Below are 16857 nucleotides of genomic sequence, written 5' to 3'. Positions count from 1 at the left end.
TCGCCCCTCAAGGGGCCCCCGCTATATCGGCCCGGGCTGGTGCTGGCTCTGCCCCTCTCCCCGCCCACCTTCTAGATCTCTCGAGCTCCTTCCCGAAGGCTCCCGAGAGCTCATCTATACTACGTGACCCCCCAGCGGCCCCTGTCCACCGGTGGCCCCCCTCCAATATCATCCAGTCACGTGTCGGCAGGTCAACCAGCGTATCATGCCCCAACGTAACTCTGGCTGGCTGACACTCTCTCTTGCTCCCTCACCGGGAGCCTGCACCGTACACTGTACATGGTGCCTCTGTACTAATCAGTGCTCACCCAAGCCCTGCTAGGGCTGGTACTACGCCCAGTAACCGGACTGCACATGGCAACATATTATCCGCCGTGGTCTCGCAAGCCCGGCACCACACAGTGACATTCACAGTACAACATTATGACACGTAGGCTTTCGCGACCAATATTGTTCATAATCAACGATTTTTGGGTTTAGATCGCGTTATTTATAAATGTGTCGTAACCCTCCACCACCCGACACGGCCAATCAGTAAAAAAAAAAGTGTCACGTTGACAAAAGACAAATAGTTCACTGCTTTAGCCCACCGGTGTGTTGAAGCGTGAAACCACAACATTTACAATTTGAGTACGACGTTTCGCTGGTAATTGCATCCAGCATCATCGGGCAATTCGCCAGAATGGTGAGGCTCTGCTGTGTCTCCCGTTCTTATATAGAGCAGCAGCAGGGTGACGTCATCATTAACTCATTAACTCATCAGGTGCAAAGATTTGAGGGGGGGGGTTATTGTAATTATATACTTGATTAGTAATAATGCTATTGTTACGATGCGAGTTGTAGATTAGTAATCATTTGGAATGTGTTCTATTGTGATTATGCTACATTAATAATCAGTTAGTGCTTGTTTCCCTTATAAGGAATTGTAATGCATCTTATTTAATAATACGCTTCCAGGCCGCACTAAGCCTGTAGCTGTCTGAGCGATTAAAGTTATTTCTGTTTCTCTCAATCTCAATGGATTCTCTAATTAGTATTTGCCAGTAGTAACTAGTTTTACACAACACTTCAACGTTGTCAAATCAATTGAGTGTCCCTGTTGGCAAGCATGTTCTGCCACTGCTGACAGTTGTGTTTGCGATAGTTTAATATTTCTCTGGTGTTCTTTTAGTCTTACACTAACGTTACGCCCTGTCTGTCCAATATAGCATCTGCCACATACACAATTAATCCGATATACACCTTCTGTTGATAATTTAGGTAATTCGTCTTTAGTGCACGTTACTAGTTGTTGAATTTTGTGTACTGTACCAAATCTTACTGTAATGTTTTGCTTTTGCAAAACACGGGCTAATTTGTCAGTTACTCCTGAGATAAATTGTATTTTTATTGTTTTAATAATCTGATCACATTCAGCAGTGTTGCTTTGCGATCGTGATTTGGCATTTAGTGCTCTGTTAATTTGAGCATTATTGTAGCCATTCTGTCTTAGTGCTTCTTTAACATGTTTAATCTCTCTCACTAGACTTTCATCATCTGACACTGTTTTAGCCCGATGTATGAGCGTCTTGATTAGAGAGGATTTCTGAGCTGGGTGATGATGCGATTTCGCATTCAGATAGGCATCAGTGTGCGTTTGCTTTCTGTAAACGCTGTGTGTTATTTTACCATTTAGGCCATGCCCAAGTAAAATATCCAGGAACGGGAGTGTGTTATTCACCTCCATTTCCATGGTGAACTGAATGGCCGGGTTTTGTGCATTGAGATGATTTAGAAAATCGTTAAGTGTATCTTTACCATGTGGCCAGACAACCAAAGTGTCATCACCCAGCTCAGAAATCCTCTCTAATCAAGACGCTCATACATCGGGCTAAAACAGTGTCAGATGATGAAAGTCTAGTGAGAGAGATTAAACATGTTAAAGAAGCACTAAGACAGAATGGCTACAATTATGCTCAAATTAACAGAGCACTAAATGCCAAATCACGATCGCAAAGCAACACTGCTGAAAGCGATCAGATTATTAAAACAATAAAAATACCATTTATCTCAGGAGTAACTGACAAATTAGCCCGTGTTTTGCAAAAGCAAAACATTACAGTAAGATTTGGTACAGTACACAAAATTCAACAACTAGTAACGTGCACTAAAGACGAATTACCTAAATTATCAACAGAAGGTGTAAATCGGATTAATTGTGTACGTGGCAGATGCTATATTGGACAGACAGGGTGTAACGTTAGTGTAAGACTAAAAGAACACCAGAGAAATATTAAACTATCGCAAACACAACTGTCGGCAGTGGCAGAACATGCTTGCCAACAGGGACACTCAATTGATTTTGACAACGTTGAAGTGTTGTGTAAAACTAGTTACTACTGGCAAAGACTAATTAGAGAATCCATTGAGATTGAGAGAAACAGAAATAACTTTAATCGCTCAGACAGCTACAGGCTTAGTGCGACCTGGAAGCGTATTATTAAATAAGATGCATTACAATTCCTTATAAGGGAAACAAGCACTAACTGATTATTAATGTAGCATAATCACAATAGAACACATTCCAAATGATTACTAATCTACAACTCGCATCGTAACAATAGCCTTATTACTAATCAAGTATATAATTACAATAACCCCCCCCCCCTCAAATTTTTGCACCTGATGAGTTAATGAGTTAATGATGACGTCACCCTGCTGCTGCTCTATATAAGAACGGGAGACACAGCAGAGCCTCACCATTCTGGCGAATTGCCCGATGATGCTGGATGCAATTACCAGCGAAACGTCGTACTCAAATTGTAAATGTTGTGGTTTCACGCTTCAACACACCGGTGGGCTAAAGCAGTGAACTATTTGTCTTTTGTCAACGTGACACTTTTTTTTTTACTGATTGGCCGTGTCGGGTGGTGGAGGGTTACGACACATTTATAAATAACGCGATCTAAACCCAAAAATCGTTGATTATGAACAACATTATGAATTATGCTAACGGTCTAGAGCATTTAGTTTTATAGGGGCGCTCCATCTTCGCAAAATGTAGCCACTACAGCCCCATAGTACCTCTTTGCAATATTACGTTACTGATCGAATTTTATTAAAATAAAACGTGGAACGTATATGAAAATATTTTAATGAAAATACATTTAAACCGAGTTTTAAATAAACTAACAAAAAGCGAAACCATTTTTATTTTACCAGGTAAGGGCCACTGAGCTATATCGCTCTCTTTTCAGAAGCGACCTGACCACAAATGATAGCTCGCCGAAGTGGCTGGGCATGTGGACATTTATAGCAGCCAAATACCCTAAAAACGCATGTTTCTAACAGTGCGCGTGAAAAAAAATCCACGGGACCATGGGGAGAACATGCAGACTCCAAATATACAGGTGTCAGGGTTGGGATCGAACCCACGACCTCCCAGTATACCAGGCGAGTAGTTAACATCTCAACACCGCCGCGTCCTGAGCTTTTGTTCTTTAACACTGTTGTTGAGAACAGATCTCATGGTGGTTGTCAAGGGAGTCCCAACTCGTGGCTTTAGCCAGAGTGAGGCCAAGGCACCCTCTGCTCCCACGCTCGTTACCCTCCTGGGTTTAGCCATTTACACTGCACGCGTTGGAGGACAGAAACGCGTATAAAGCTTCAAGTGCCGGGAGATCAAAGTGACAACCTCTGGAAAAATGTTCATAACGGGCGTAGCATATTTGGCGATCTTGATGATGTTGCGGTGTTCTTCACTGTAAAAAAGAAAAAGTTAGTTCAACTCAAATTTTCAAGACAACCGACTGCACAGAATTTTTGAGTTGAAGATATCAACTTAATTTTTTAAGTTTTGAAGAACAACAATTATTAAGTTGCGTCAGCTAAGTTAGTTCAACTCAAATTTTCAAGGTAACCGACTGCACAGAATTTTTGAGTTGAAGATATCAACTTAATTTTTTAAGTTTTGAAGAACAACAATTATTAAGTTGCGTCAGCTAAGTTTTTCAAGTTCGTACAACTAAGTTTTTTTAGTTCAAGTTACTGGAACTTTTAAGTCTGTAAAAGCTTACTATTTTGAGTTTAAATTACCCCCCCCCCACACACACACACACACACTAAATCATCCACTGACAGTAAAACTGTTAATTTATGCATGTTTATTTGAACGACTTTGGCACAGCTTTACAATTCCATAATGACATCAGTATGGGCATTGGGCAATGTAAACGAGTTATACCCAAAGCAAATACATCTTTTTTTTTACTTTCCGACTCTTGTTGAGACCTTACAAATAATGCAATATTGTCAAAGATGACCGATAAACAGTTGTATAGTGCCTAAGTATTAATTCAGAAATGTGTAAATCCCCAGCTGAAAAAGCCAAATTGTCTAAACGTTCTGAATTATCTGAACTTTGAAATTAGCCAAAAATGCAAACACGCAGGCTATAACAGTAATTGTGAAACACAGCTTGCTTCTACTGAGAAACAATCAATATTCTCGTGACAGTTATATGACAGCTACAAATAACAGATTTTTTTTCAGTCAAAATAAAAGAACAACATAAAAACTATAAGGTGGTCCATGTGAAGACTTACAAAATATCCAAACATAAATGAACAAACATGATAAAATAAATCTTCCCCATGGAAAATGAATCACTGGTTTAACAGCTTGGTCTTGAAGCTCCGGACACGCTGTGAGCAATTGGTGGACATTTCCATGAAAATGTGCTGGATAGTTTCACAGGTATACTTGATGTCTTTTGGGAACTCCATGTTAAGGGCATAAAGCAAGCCAAAAAGATACGCAAGCGCAGTCGGGGTGTCTGGGATGTCTTTCAGGACAATGGTTTCCTCCAACACAAGGGCAATATTAATGACTGTGTCGTCATCATCATCAAGCACTGTGAGGACCCCCATCTTGATGCCTTTCACCTGTTTGTCATCTGCATCAGTTGCCTGACAAAACAAAAACACCACTGAAATAATGTCCTGTAGAAAACTAGTCAATAAAGAGTGATGTCTATTTGTGTATGGCCTCTTTGCTATACAACACTACTAAAAGCTGAAGGTCTTCCAAGCTGCACTCACCAGGCATCTAGAGAAAAGCTTCTCAGTATTCTCCCGCAGAAATATGGGAAGACCTTCCACAGCTGCCTGTCTGCGATGACTTGTGATGTCAGATGTCTGTTTTGGAAGAATATAAAAACAAACAAATACTTTTGTTTAGCTCTGTGAAATGTACTCCTGTATGTGCACTTGGTTCCATTTGTATTCCCATCTCTACAATTGTGCATGTAGGCAGATAAAATAATTGCAGGCTCTGTTAGTTTGTTAGTGTTTATTTTTGTCTTTTAAGGATAAGTTCACTATTTTGCACTTTGAGCCCTTGCACTTTTATCTTGGCTGAAATAGAGTGTTTGACGAACACTCAACGAACACCACTAACCAATCGGTGAGTTGCACATCTTTGAAAACGAACGTTTAGGGTTGATTTAAAGACAGGTTTGTGAATGCATGTAGCTAGCCATTCTGAAGCATGGCAGGGCCGATTCTAAATCAGCCAAAAGCTCAAGACTGGACCAATAGTCAAAATTCGGGTGTCAAACACTATTTCATCAACCCACAGAGGAGGCTCAAAGTGCAAAACTGTGAACGTATCCTTTAAATATTACTGTATTAAATAGACAATCAAGATGGAACTCGCTCACCAATGTAGCTGATGCAAAAAAATTATTAAGTTATATTCCATCAAAAGTGCAGAGTGCTAGCTTGGTAGTTCCTTCTTGATTAATGGTTTAAATATTAGTGGACAAACTGAAGAAAAGGGTAACACTTTACAATAAGGTTCATTTATTAAACATTATTTAATGTATTAACTAACATGAACTATACATTTGTTATAGTATTTAATAATCTTTGTTAATGTTAGTTAATATGAATAAAGCTGTTCATTGTTTGTTCATGTTAGTTCACAGTGCATTAACTCATGTTAATAAGATTTTAATAAAGTATTAGTAAATGTCGAAATTAACATTAACAAAGATGAATAAATGCTGTATAAGTGCAGTTCATTATTAGTTAATGTTAACTAATGTAGTTAACTAATGTTAACTAACGAACCAAATTGTAAAGTGTTACCAAGAAAGGGCCTTGTAGTCAATATAACAACCTGTTTGTCAAGCATTTCCAAAAGGGTTTCCATCTCTCGACTAAAGGCGCACTTCCTGGCACGATACAATTTCAGCAGACGAGGGGTCAACATCTCAAGGGCAGCTTTAAATGTTCCCATCAGGTCCTTGGTGGTCACACGAGTGAACTCTTGACAAATCTGAATTAAACAAATGCAATACAAATACAACAAGCTGATAGTGTGATTTCATTGTTATAATTAAGACTGCAAACTCAAAGCCATAATACAAATTAACCTACATACACTATCATGGAAAAAACATAACACAAATGCACCAAGTTCAAGAAAAAAAAAGATTCCTTACCTGTTCTTCAAGAAATAGACCGGGCCACCTCTCCAGAACCTCTGAGACCATGGGCTCCATCTCTACAATCTCCATTCTCCTAAGGGAGAATGTGATGTCCATCTTCTGTTTGATGAACTCCATGTCCTTGTTTTTCTTCTTCATGGCTTCAACCAGGGAAGACCTCAGGTCTTCCAAGTCATCCTGGGTGTAGCTTTCAGGATGATCTGGTACATGGTTGACCTCACCTCGTTTTGGTTTTTTCAAGGAAAACCTTCCCTCCGGACCACCATCCCCATCATCATCATCTCTTCTTTGCCTGTTGACACCATGATCATCCGCCTCCTCCCTTCTTGATCTCCTGTTGACACCAACCTCATTACATCCAGCTTGACGTAGTTTTGATCTGTAGTTCCCCATCTTGTACTTTATGCTGGTTGTCCATCCCGCATATCCAGTACCACCACCAGGCTCTTTGAGGCAGGGATGTTTGTTGACAAGTTCAGCAGCAACAGAATCAAACTCATGTTTTTCAGGGTAGGCTTTCACAGAAAATATTTCTTGTGCCAACTTGTCCAGAATCTTTTTTTTCACATCTCTGGTTACATGTAAACCCTTCCCTAATAATTCAAACGTGTCATTCCCCTTGCGGAGTATCAGTTCCACATCATATGAGAATTCTGGTACTGGGAACGGAGTGGGCCACTGTGAAACATTCCTCCTATATGTCCGCACAACTGAAGATAAGCTGTGGATTGAGCCTGGAGATCCAATGATGGCTGTGTCAAGGGAAGAGATGGAGGATGACCGAGTTGGTGTTGGAGGTGGTGGTGATGGCATGTCCTCATCGCTCCACAGAATATGCAAGACAGCCTTTTCTGAAGGTAACTCTGCTATGTCAATCAGGTTGCAAACTGCCTGGCCAAAGTCTGAGTCTTCATACTGTATACAGAATTCACCCACAAGTTCAAGTTTTTGACGCAGTTCATTGTACAGTTCCTCTAAAGTTTCAGGAGCCTTGGTCAGCCGAATCTTACGGACGAGTTTGGGATTTATGTGGACCAGAAGCAACAAAGCCTGTGAGGACAAAAGAAGAACAGATATTTGCATGACACTTTAAACTGAAGCCATATACAGTCATGGCCAAAAGTATTGGCACACCTCAAGAATTGTTGGTTTTTAAGCAAAATTCGCAAACTTTTGAAGGTTTTTTGATAAAATAACCAAACCAGGATATTTTCAATAGCTCAACACAACTGAAACAACAATTGGTTTCCCCAAATGTAACAGAATATATCACCAAAATACTGTGGAAAGTGAATACTGCATGGTCGAAAGTATTGGCACCCTTCACAACAAGTGTCTTTTGCCGTGATAAAAGCACACTTTTCAGTGTTAAAATCCAGTGCTAAGGTTATGGGTAGTCAGACGTCAGCTGTGGTAGCACTCCTGAGAAATATCAGCCCATTTCTAACGGACAAAAATCTCCAGTTTACTTACTATACATCTGTTGGTTTATATGGACAGTATAAGGTTTTCTTCAAGTAGAATCGACTTTATTATCCTTTAGAAATGGGCTTATACTTCTCAGGAATGCTACCACAGCTGATGTCTGACTATCCATAACCTTAGCTGTGGATTTTAACAATGAAAAGTGTGCTTGTATCACAGCAAAAGACGGTTATTTTGAGTGCCAATACTTTTGACCATGCAGTATTCACTTCCCGCAGTATTTTGGTGATATTTTGTGTTGAATTTGAGGAAACCAATTTTTGTTGTTTCAGTTCTGTTGGGCTATTGAAAATATCCTGGTTTGGTTATTACATTAAAAACACCTTCAAAAGTTTGTGAGTTTTGCTCGAAAACCAACACATCCGGAGGGGTACCAATACTTTTGGCCATGACTGTACCTTGAAGACTTAAAATCAAGTCATTAACACATGACAAAATTATGAAAACATACAAACAGAAAGGTGCTTACCATTTCAATTTACTGCAGTAGCCAAGCCCTTGGGGTCACCATCAAAGTTCTACCAACTTGGTATGCAGCCAATGGGTGGTAATCGTTCAAAGTCTCTGGATCCAGGATCTCTACATCTGAGTGACAGTTATCAATAAGTTGGTAAGACCGATAATGTTCCATGTACCAAGATGATAATCTTGCGGTGACAAAATACACTTTACACCACTTGTCCACCAATATGTGTAGTATTCTAAAGAATTCTGGCAGTCCACTGCATTCACCCGCAGACACTATCATGTCCCTCACATACTGGGTCCCATACAAATGTACTTCTTTAGCAAGAGACACATCATCTTCATTTGGGTACTTCTTTTCTAGTCCTGTCCTGAGCTTTTCATCTAAAGATGATATTTTCACTCTATCTACACTACCAACATGCAATTTTGGCTTGAACAATTGCTGTGTGTAAAGAAGATATGCCATGAGGTGTTGATGCTTAGTGGAAAGGGTGAGTAGTACATTCTTAAAACAGCGAGCATCATTGATTGCCTGTTTGAAAAAACTATGCTTAGACTCAAATCTAAACGTCCACAGATCCACTAATGGCCCAAAGCACCGTGTGAGATGCACATAGTGATCAATGAAGTGATGCTTTGGTTTCAACTTAAATTCAGGAAAGGTGTCAGTGAGTAACTGGCGATGGTCAGACAATTTATTCCCCAAGTAACATAATGTTCCCTCTGATAACGTAGTAGACACCGTAATCTCCACAATCTCTTTAAGGTCCATTAAAATTTCCCATGACTGCTCTTGTTCAGGTATATAGTTCCCGATCAAGAGAGGTAGCAAACGTAAAAGTGCCCAGTTTTCATGTCCGTTACCGTTTACCTTTCCAGATACAAGGCTTGTCTTTGTAATTGCATGTGGCTTGTTGACCAAATCAGAGAATTTGTATGGAAACTGTTTTATGCGGTTATTCAGTCCATCGAATGTAATGAAACCTTTTCTAATCAATTCTTTTAAACACAAACTTAATTCCGCTGCGACAACACCTTCAAATAGATCATGCAAAAGATCAGGGGGAAATCCAGTAACTGGGTGGAAGAAAGACAACTTACTTAAAGCACAGGATGATTTAACACCATTCACACATGGCTTAGGCTTATCACTCAACTTGAGTTGTTCCACAAAAGAATCGTGTTGCGTAGCAGTTCTCAGTGGAAAGTTCCTTGGCTCACAATTTCCAATTTGGTCTCGACTGATGCAACAAAATCTGCAGAATTTTTCGACATTTAAAGCTTCCTGAAAACCTGCTAAGCTATGTGCACCAAGGTTATCAGCACAGACACAGAACACTGTTCCCTTTACAAATGTATCTAGAGTCTCAATATACACTCCTATCTTTTCAAGATATCCAAGATCCTTAATCAAAGGATAAAGAAAGGCATCATACCCAAATTGTCTGACATCGACAGTTTTTCCAAGACAAGCCAGTTGAATTAGGGGGAGAGTAGAGCGAAACTTGCTTGGTAAATTCAACAAAATCCAATAGACAGCAGTAATTTTATGGATTTTTTTTGAGGACCCCAAAGGATTACATAGTTCCAGGTCATCTATGTAAAGTCCTATAGAGATACTTGCATCTTGCACACCCAGAAGACCATTGTCTTTGTAGTACTGTCCGTCTCGAAAAGAGCAAAATTTACCTGGGTTGTCCCCTTGACTAAACACCAACTTCTCCACAAAATCTGGCTGTCTCAACAAAGTCCCAAGAACCTGGAGGATTGAAACATAAACAAATGTTTGTTTATGGGTTATTTTATATGTATACTCAGTAGGCTGAATTACAGGGAACTTATCTTTAAAAAAAAGATTTCTCCTGTGATCAGTGGCCAATGCACCCTTTCCTTGAGTGCTTACAATTAATGGATTTGTTTCCAAGACAGCATCATTAATCTTATGGAGAACGCTATCATCTAATTCAATGCCGTGTTCTGCAAGCACTGCTTTGATACCTGGTTGCGAGTGGGATTTTGAAAGATGTAAAATATCATTAAACCCCTCAACTATTTTCTGTACAGCGTGTCTACTAACATGTAATTCAGTTTGCATACGTAGAAAAAATCCAGCAGCCCTGTGTTCAAGAGTCTCAGCATCTACATACTCCTCCTTTTCTTGGACATCTGAATTTCCAGAACTACCTGGAAGTGTATCTTCCTCACTACAGATACCTAATGGTTGGTCAGAGGAATCTGTCTCAATGGACACAGGTTCATTTTCTAAGTCTGCTCTTAAACAGGTTCTGATATCACCATGCTTGTGTTTCCTACTTTTGTGTGAACTAAAAGTCTTTAGATTGTTTGTTTTAAAACTACATCTCAAGAAGGGGCAACACACAGTCTCATGTTTTTTTAAATGGCGTCCAAGGTGTTTGAAGAAAGACTGTTGCGTGCAGATTTCCCGGAATTCACATAGATTACAAAAAAAGGTGAATTTATCATGTATTTTGGCTGTCCTAAAATGTGATCTGGTCAAATGTGACTTTAAGGCGCCAGGTGTTTTAAAAGTACATACACAGTCACCGTAAACACACGGCCAGTAAGCTCCTCTACCGTGCCTGAGCCGATGGTGCCTAAGCAGACGTTCTTGACTGGCACTGGCAAAGCTGCAGAAGCGACACTTCATAGAAAACCTAGCACAAAAATAAGAGGAGAAAATTAACACAGTGACATACTTCGCAACCGTTCACATTAATGCTGTTGAGCTTCAGGGCTAAAACACACAAAGGTAGGGCTGGGTATTGTTCAAAATCTTTCGATCCGGTGCCAATTTCGATACCTCAGTTTCGATACCGGTTCCTAGCGATACTTTTTTCGATACCAATTTTATGAAATCCATTTTAAAAAGATTACATAACTAGGGATGGGAACCGAGAACCAATTCTTCTTCAGAACCGGTGCCCAGTGAATCAATTCCTTGGAACCGTTAGCATGCCTGCTTAACAATTCCGCGTATCGGTTCCGCTCGTTGCAAATGTGTCATGATGTCACACACGCGCTGCATTGTTTTGATTAAGAACGTGGCAAACATGGCAGAGGCAGAAGTTCGACGCAGAAGTATAATGAGGCCTTTAACGGGACGCCATGTTGCTTTCCGACAAGCCATCGCGTGCTATCTCACACACATTCATACACTCACTCACTCTCATGCGCACACACACACACTTGCGCGCGCACACACACTCTCTCGCGCTCACTCACTCACACACGCGCACACATACACACTCACTCACTAGTGCTCACGCACACACTCTCGCTCACTCACTAGCGCACACACACTCTCTCGCGCTCACTCACTCACACACAAACGCACACATGCTCACTCACACACACACTCACTTTGAGAAGTAGCTCACCTATACTTTTAGATTTGTTCTGAGGTTGCTACACATAATTTGTGTATACAGTATGTGCTCTGTCTTCTGATCAGATATTAAAGCGAGTTAATACAAACAAACACATTTGTACTTATTCCCTCACCCAATGAGAATCGATAAGGAATCGGATCGATAAGCAATCGTTAAATCCTTATCAATTCCCATCCCTATACATAACACATTACCTCAGAAAAACTTTGGTTTTATTTTTTTAGTTTGACTCATGCTCCTTAGCCAGTGCACAAAGGAACACATTTTTTTTATAAAGAGCTCATGCTCACCAAAACTGATTTTTAAAAAATAAAAAAATACAGTAAAACTTAATATTGTGAAATAGTATTACAATTTAAAATATTATTTTAATATATTTCAAAATGTAATTTACTCCTGTGATATCAAAGCTGAATTTTCAAAATCATTACTTCAGTGTCAAATGACCCTTCAGAAATATGAAAACAGTTTGCTGCTTAATATTTTGGAAACTATGATAATTTTTTTCATGATTATTTGATGAATAAAAAATTCAAAAAAGATTTATTTAAAAACGAAATATTTTGTAACATTACACGTTGTAATGTCACCCTTTGATAACTTTAATGCATCCTTACAGAAAACAAATTCTGACAAACCAACACATTTTTGAACGACAGTGTGTAACGTTACATTCAGTAGGTTATTTATTGAAATATAAACACTGGAGTGATCAACAAGGTATCTCTTCATTTACCAGTCGAAGACGGAGCAACTTTCTGCTCTTATGTTTACTCCGTGCACTGTCAAGGTCTTCATCATATTTGTCGTGGTACCGGTCTTTGCAGCAATTATTTTAATGCGAATACTGAATCGCGCGCTGTTGGCATCGAGCCTGGAGAAATGTACCCACACTTTTGATCGACTTTTCCACATCTTTAAGGTATTATGTGTGTGTGCTCGCGTCTCATATGAATATGTGCGCGGAGAGTTTGTGTGTGTGTGCTTGCGTCGTCTCATATAAGTATGCGTGTGAAAAGTTGTGGGTGCGCGCGCGCGTCTCATAATATGAGTGTGCGTGAGCGACTTTATGTGTGTCGTTGTGCATTTCATATGTATTTGTTTGAGCACTGACGTTGACGAGTTAACTCCTTAGGTAACGTTATCGAATTCTGGAACTGGAACCGAACCACATGTCATTTTTAGATAAAGTTACTCGATAGTATCGAGGCAATTCGGTCGGTAACGTTACCTAAAAAGTATCGAACTCGGCAACTTACCCAGCCCTACACAAAGGTCGCATGCTAGAAGCTATATAAATCTAGTTAACCGTATCAAACCGAAGTTTTGTATCAAAGTTTTAGCACGTTAGTTCTACCTTGATCACGAGCAGCAATGTGAACTGTTACCGCCGGTGCTTCGGTTTCAGGTCAATGAGCAAAGCAGACGTGCATAAAACAATGCCATATCATTCATCGAGAATAACAAACATAACGGCAACACAAATCTTTCAATTAATATGTGGACAAGAATTATATTGAGCTTAGCTGTTCAAAATAAGCTACGTTAGCTTCTAACCAATTAACGTTAGCAAGTGTGGGATTTTGTATTGCCATTAACGCCTCGCCTGGTTATGATTTATCGATTTTGTTTCGCGCAATGAAATGTAATACAAATACCAAATGCATATACATATTCATATGATTAGCTTACCTGTTAGAATGAATGTTGTTTATCTTCGGCCAAGAAGTCAGAGAAATTTACCGCTGGCATCGTGACAAAATGGCGGACGCAAACTTTCAAACTGTCGAAGAGAGCTCCTGGCAAAATCCTTGGAAACCCCGTGGCAGCCGGTTGCCATGACAAATTTCAAATGAGCATGCGCAGATAAGTTGACCTCACTTTAACTGGGTGTCAACTACAACTTAAAAATAAAATCAACTCAATTTATAAAGTAAGATGAACTTTTACTCAGAAACGTCTGAAAGTGAGTTCAAGTGGCTTACAACAGATAGTTCAAGTTCCAACTAGCAATTTTATTGTCAGTGAATGCAAAAATCTTAGTAAGGTGAACAATTTTGAGTTGTCATTTTTACAGTGTTCTTGCTTACGGCTATGTAGATGCAGAGCAACAACTACAATTTCACATCCAGGTGGTGAAGCCGCAGCTGCGTTGACAGTGGTGCACGAGGACAGCAAACAAACAACCCCAACACATACGTCACTAACAACGATGCTGCGGTATTTAAGAATTAAATAAATATCAGGGCACGTTTAGGGCAGCATTTTCCAAACTCTTTTCTGGCGCGCGAACCACTCAACCGATTCAAATAATGTCTGTGGAGCGCATAGCCCCGACTCCTATTGACAAAACGCATTAAGTTATCTCTAACTACCAGTCATACTAATCTTCTTTTCTTTTTTCTTTTTTTATATATAAAAGTCTCCACGCGCTCGCGCTTGCGGGGGATTTGGCTCTCGGACGGTAGGCTGCACGTAGAAAAAAAAATGCCCGATAGCATGTCCTAAGCCCCGCGGTGGGAATAGGCTATTCCGTTTTCCCATCCGTAAACTTTAAAGTAGTTTAATTAACACATTTGTGCCGTTTCTATTATTAATTATTTACTTATTGCGCGACATCGACCGTACCAACTGACGCAAATTGCCTTGGGGGGGCGGACCCTGCCAAGTGATGCGCGTTCGCTCCAGCTCACGGGGGACATTTTATTTTAAGCGTTTAACTGGCAATACATACACACATAACGCTGCAGATATTTCTTAACAGTGTGATGTCCTCTTTCCCAAACCCCCAACACGATGCGTCCAGTTTATACTGCTCGGGGGGGAGGGTAGCGGTCCAGCCCCTAGCCTGGCAACGTGCCAACTCCACTGCCTCGCCAATGTAGGCCAGGAGGGGGGCTACGCATGGCACAAGGCCTCACTCAACACGCCTATGGTAAGGACAAATTTCCAAGCTTCTTACACTAACAAATCAAGTCCAATGTTTTCTATTATTAAACACATTAGTTGACAAACATTACTATAATAATGTTTGTGTGTAGATAAGAACTCACGTTGATTTCTTACTATTATCAAACAAATACGTTGGGAGATATTACAATTATAATGTTTGTGTGCACAAAACTCTTCATTTTTAGCTTGCTAAATGTTCCCTTTTTTGCTGCGCTTTTATGACGCTGCGACGGTCTGCCAGTCTGTGATCTGGCCATGTACGTCCACGTGTATGTGTGTGTTAGTCAAACATGTGTATGTAAGTCTATACATGTGTGTTTCACTCGATGTGTATAAGTCAATGCGTTTGTGTGACTCCATATGTGTGTGCTCATCCATGTCTGTGTATTTCAAGTAGCTGTCTGTGTCACATCTGTATGGGTGTAGGGCTGTGTGTGTGTCAGTCTATCTATGTGTGTCTAAGTCCATGTGTGTGTGTCTTAGTCCATATGTGTGTGAGTAAGTACATATGTGTGTTTACATCAATGTGTGTGTGAGTCCACGTATGTCTGTGTGTGAGTCGCTGTATGTGTGTACGTCGATATATGCGTGTGTAACTCCATGTGTGTATATCTCAAGTGGATGTCTATGTGTGACAGTCTGTATGTGTGTGTACGGCAATGTGTGTGTCACTCTATGTATGTGTGTGAGTCGCTGTATGTGTGTACGTCCATATCTGTGTGTAACTCCATGTGTGTGTGTATCTCAAGTGGATGTCTATGTGTGTGTCAGTCCATATGTGTGTGTGTGTAAGTCAATGTGTTTGTGTGTGTGAGTCCATATGTGTGTGTGTGTCTGAGTCCATGTGCGTGTGTGTTAGTTGCTGTGTGTGCATGCCTCCATGTTAGTCAGTGTAAGTCCATTTATTTGTGTGTCTTAGTCGATGTGTGTGCTTGATTGACCTGCTCAAGGCCTATGATACCATCAGTAGGCCTGGCCTCTGGGTTGTTCTTCGTGCTTTCCGAGTCCCTCACCCACTGATCACCATCCTTAAGGACCTTCATGATGGTGGGCGGGCCCGGGTAAAACTACGTGGCCGGGAGTAAGAGCCTTTCCCTGTACACCTTGGGGTGCGACAGGGATGTCCTCTGGCTCCCACATTATTTAACATCTATTTTGATCACGTAGTTCATGAAGCCTTCAATAGCTGTACCGGAGGAATTTCCATTTGGTACAGATACAATGGGAGGCTGATGGCTGCCTGGGTGCGGTCAAGGGATGGCTCCCTTTTGCTCAACCACGTTATGTATGCCGATAATCTGCTAATTGCTGCTCACTCGGAGGAGGAGTTCGAGGTGCCGTTGCTGAACCTGGAGCTTGCCACCAAAAGGTGGGGCCTTACCATCAGCCCCACCAAAACGAAGCACCTGCCTGGGTATTTTGTACCATCGGATACTCCATCCCCACAACTCCCAATTGGTGATGGGGCAGTTGTGGAGACAGTGGAAAGTTTCCCATACCTTGCCAGTCTGCTAATGACCAGCTCTGGTTTAACAGCAGAGGTCTCACTCAGAATCAGTTGAGCCGCATTATCTTTTCATTGGTTGTGTAAAGCTTCAGGTCTTCTCGGCCACGGTCATTCCCTCCCTTCTCTATGCTTCTGAAACTTGGACCCCCCTAATGGAACATCTTCGCCGGTTAGAAACATTTAGGATGGCCTACCTACGATGCATCCTGGGTTTAACCAGGATGCATTGTGTGAGGAGCTCACAAATCCTTGAAAGATGTGGACAAAATCCCATCGGTGAGCTCCTTCAGCAGGCAAGGCTGCGTTGCCTGAGTAATGTAGCCCGCATGCCTAGCCACCGCATGCCTAAACAGCTTTTGTTTGGCCGGATCGTAGGGGCTAAACGGCCGTGGCACGGGCTGGAGAAGAGATGGAATAATGTGGTACAGGAGGACATGGAGCTGAGTGGACTTGCCGATGACTGGTACCAGCCATGTCAAGATCGGCCTCTGTGGAGGAGGCTCCTGAAGGACGCTACTGGCCAGTTGGAGGCAATCGCCCTCCAA

The 16857-nt window shown here is 41.0% G+C and overlaps 2 long non-coding RNA genes across 3 annotated transcripts; both read right to left on the bottom strand.

Moving 5' to 3' along the window:
* Positions 1-4535: 4535 nt before the first annotated feature.
* LOC144947508 (uncharacterized) lies at positions 4536-7060 on the bottom strand. Its single transcript, XR_013640070.1, has 4 exons — positions 6485-7060; positions 6160-6318; positions 5079-5174; positions 4536-4946 (listed from the first exon to the last, which is right to left on the bottom strand). It is a non-coding gene; the product is annotated as an uncharacterized LOC144947508 (long non-coding RNA).
* Positions 7061-7066: 6 nt separating this feature from the next.
* LOC144947509 (uncharacterized) lies at positions 7067-13679 on the bottom strand. 2 transcript variants are annotated; one of them, XR_013640071.1, is made up of 4 exons: positions 13546-13679; positions 11001-11118; positions 8445-8560; positions 7067-7540 (listed from the first exon to the last, which is right to left on the bottom strand). It is a non-coding gene; the product is annotated as an uncharacterized LOC144947509 (long non-coding RNA). The 2 variants fall into 2 exon arrangements; XR_013640072.1 differs by lacking the exon at positions 8445-8560.
* Positions 13680-16857: the final 3178 nt, after the last annotated feature.

The sequence above is a fragment of the Lampetra fluviatilis genome, chromosome 45 (assembly GCF_964198595.1).
Source record: "Lampetra fluviatilis chromosome 45, kcLamFluv1.1, whole genome shotgun sequence".
NCBI lineage: Eukaryota > Metazoa > Chordata > Hyperoartia > Petromyzontiformes > Petromyzontidae > Lampetra > Lampetra fluviatilis.
This window is presented reverse-complemented; position numbering and strand designations above follow the sequence as displayed.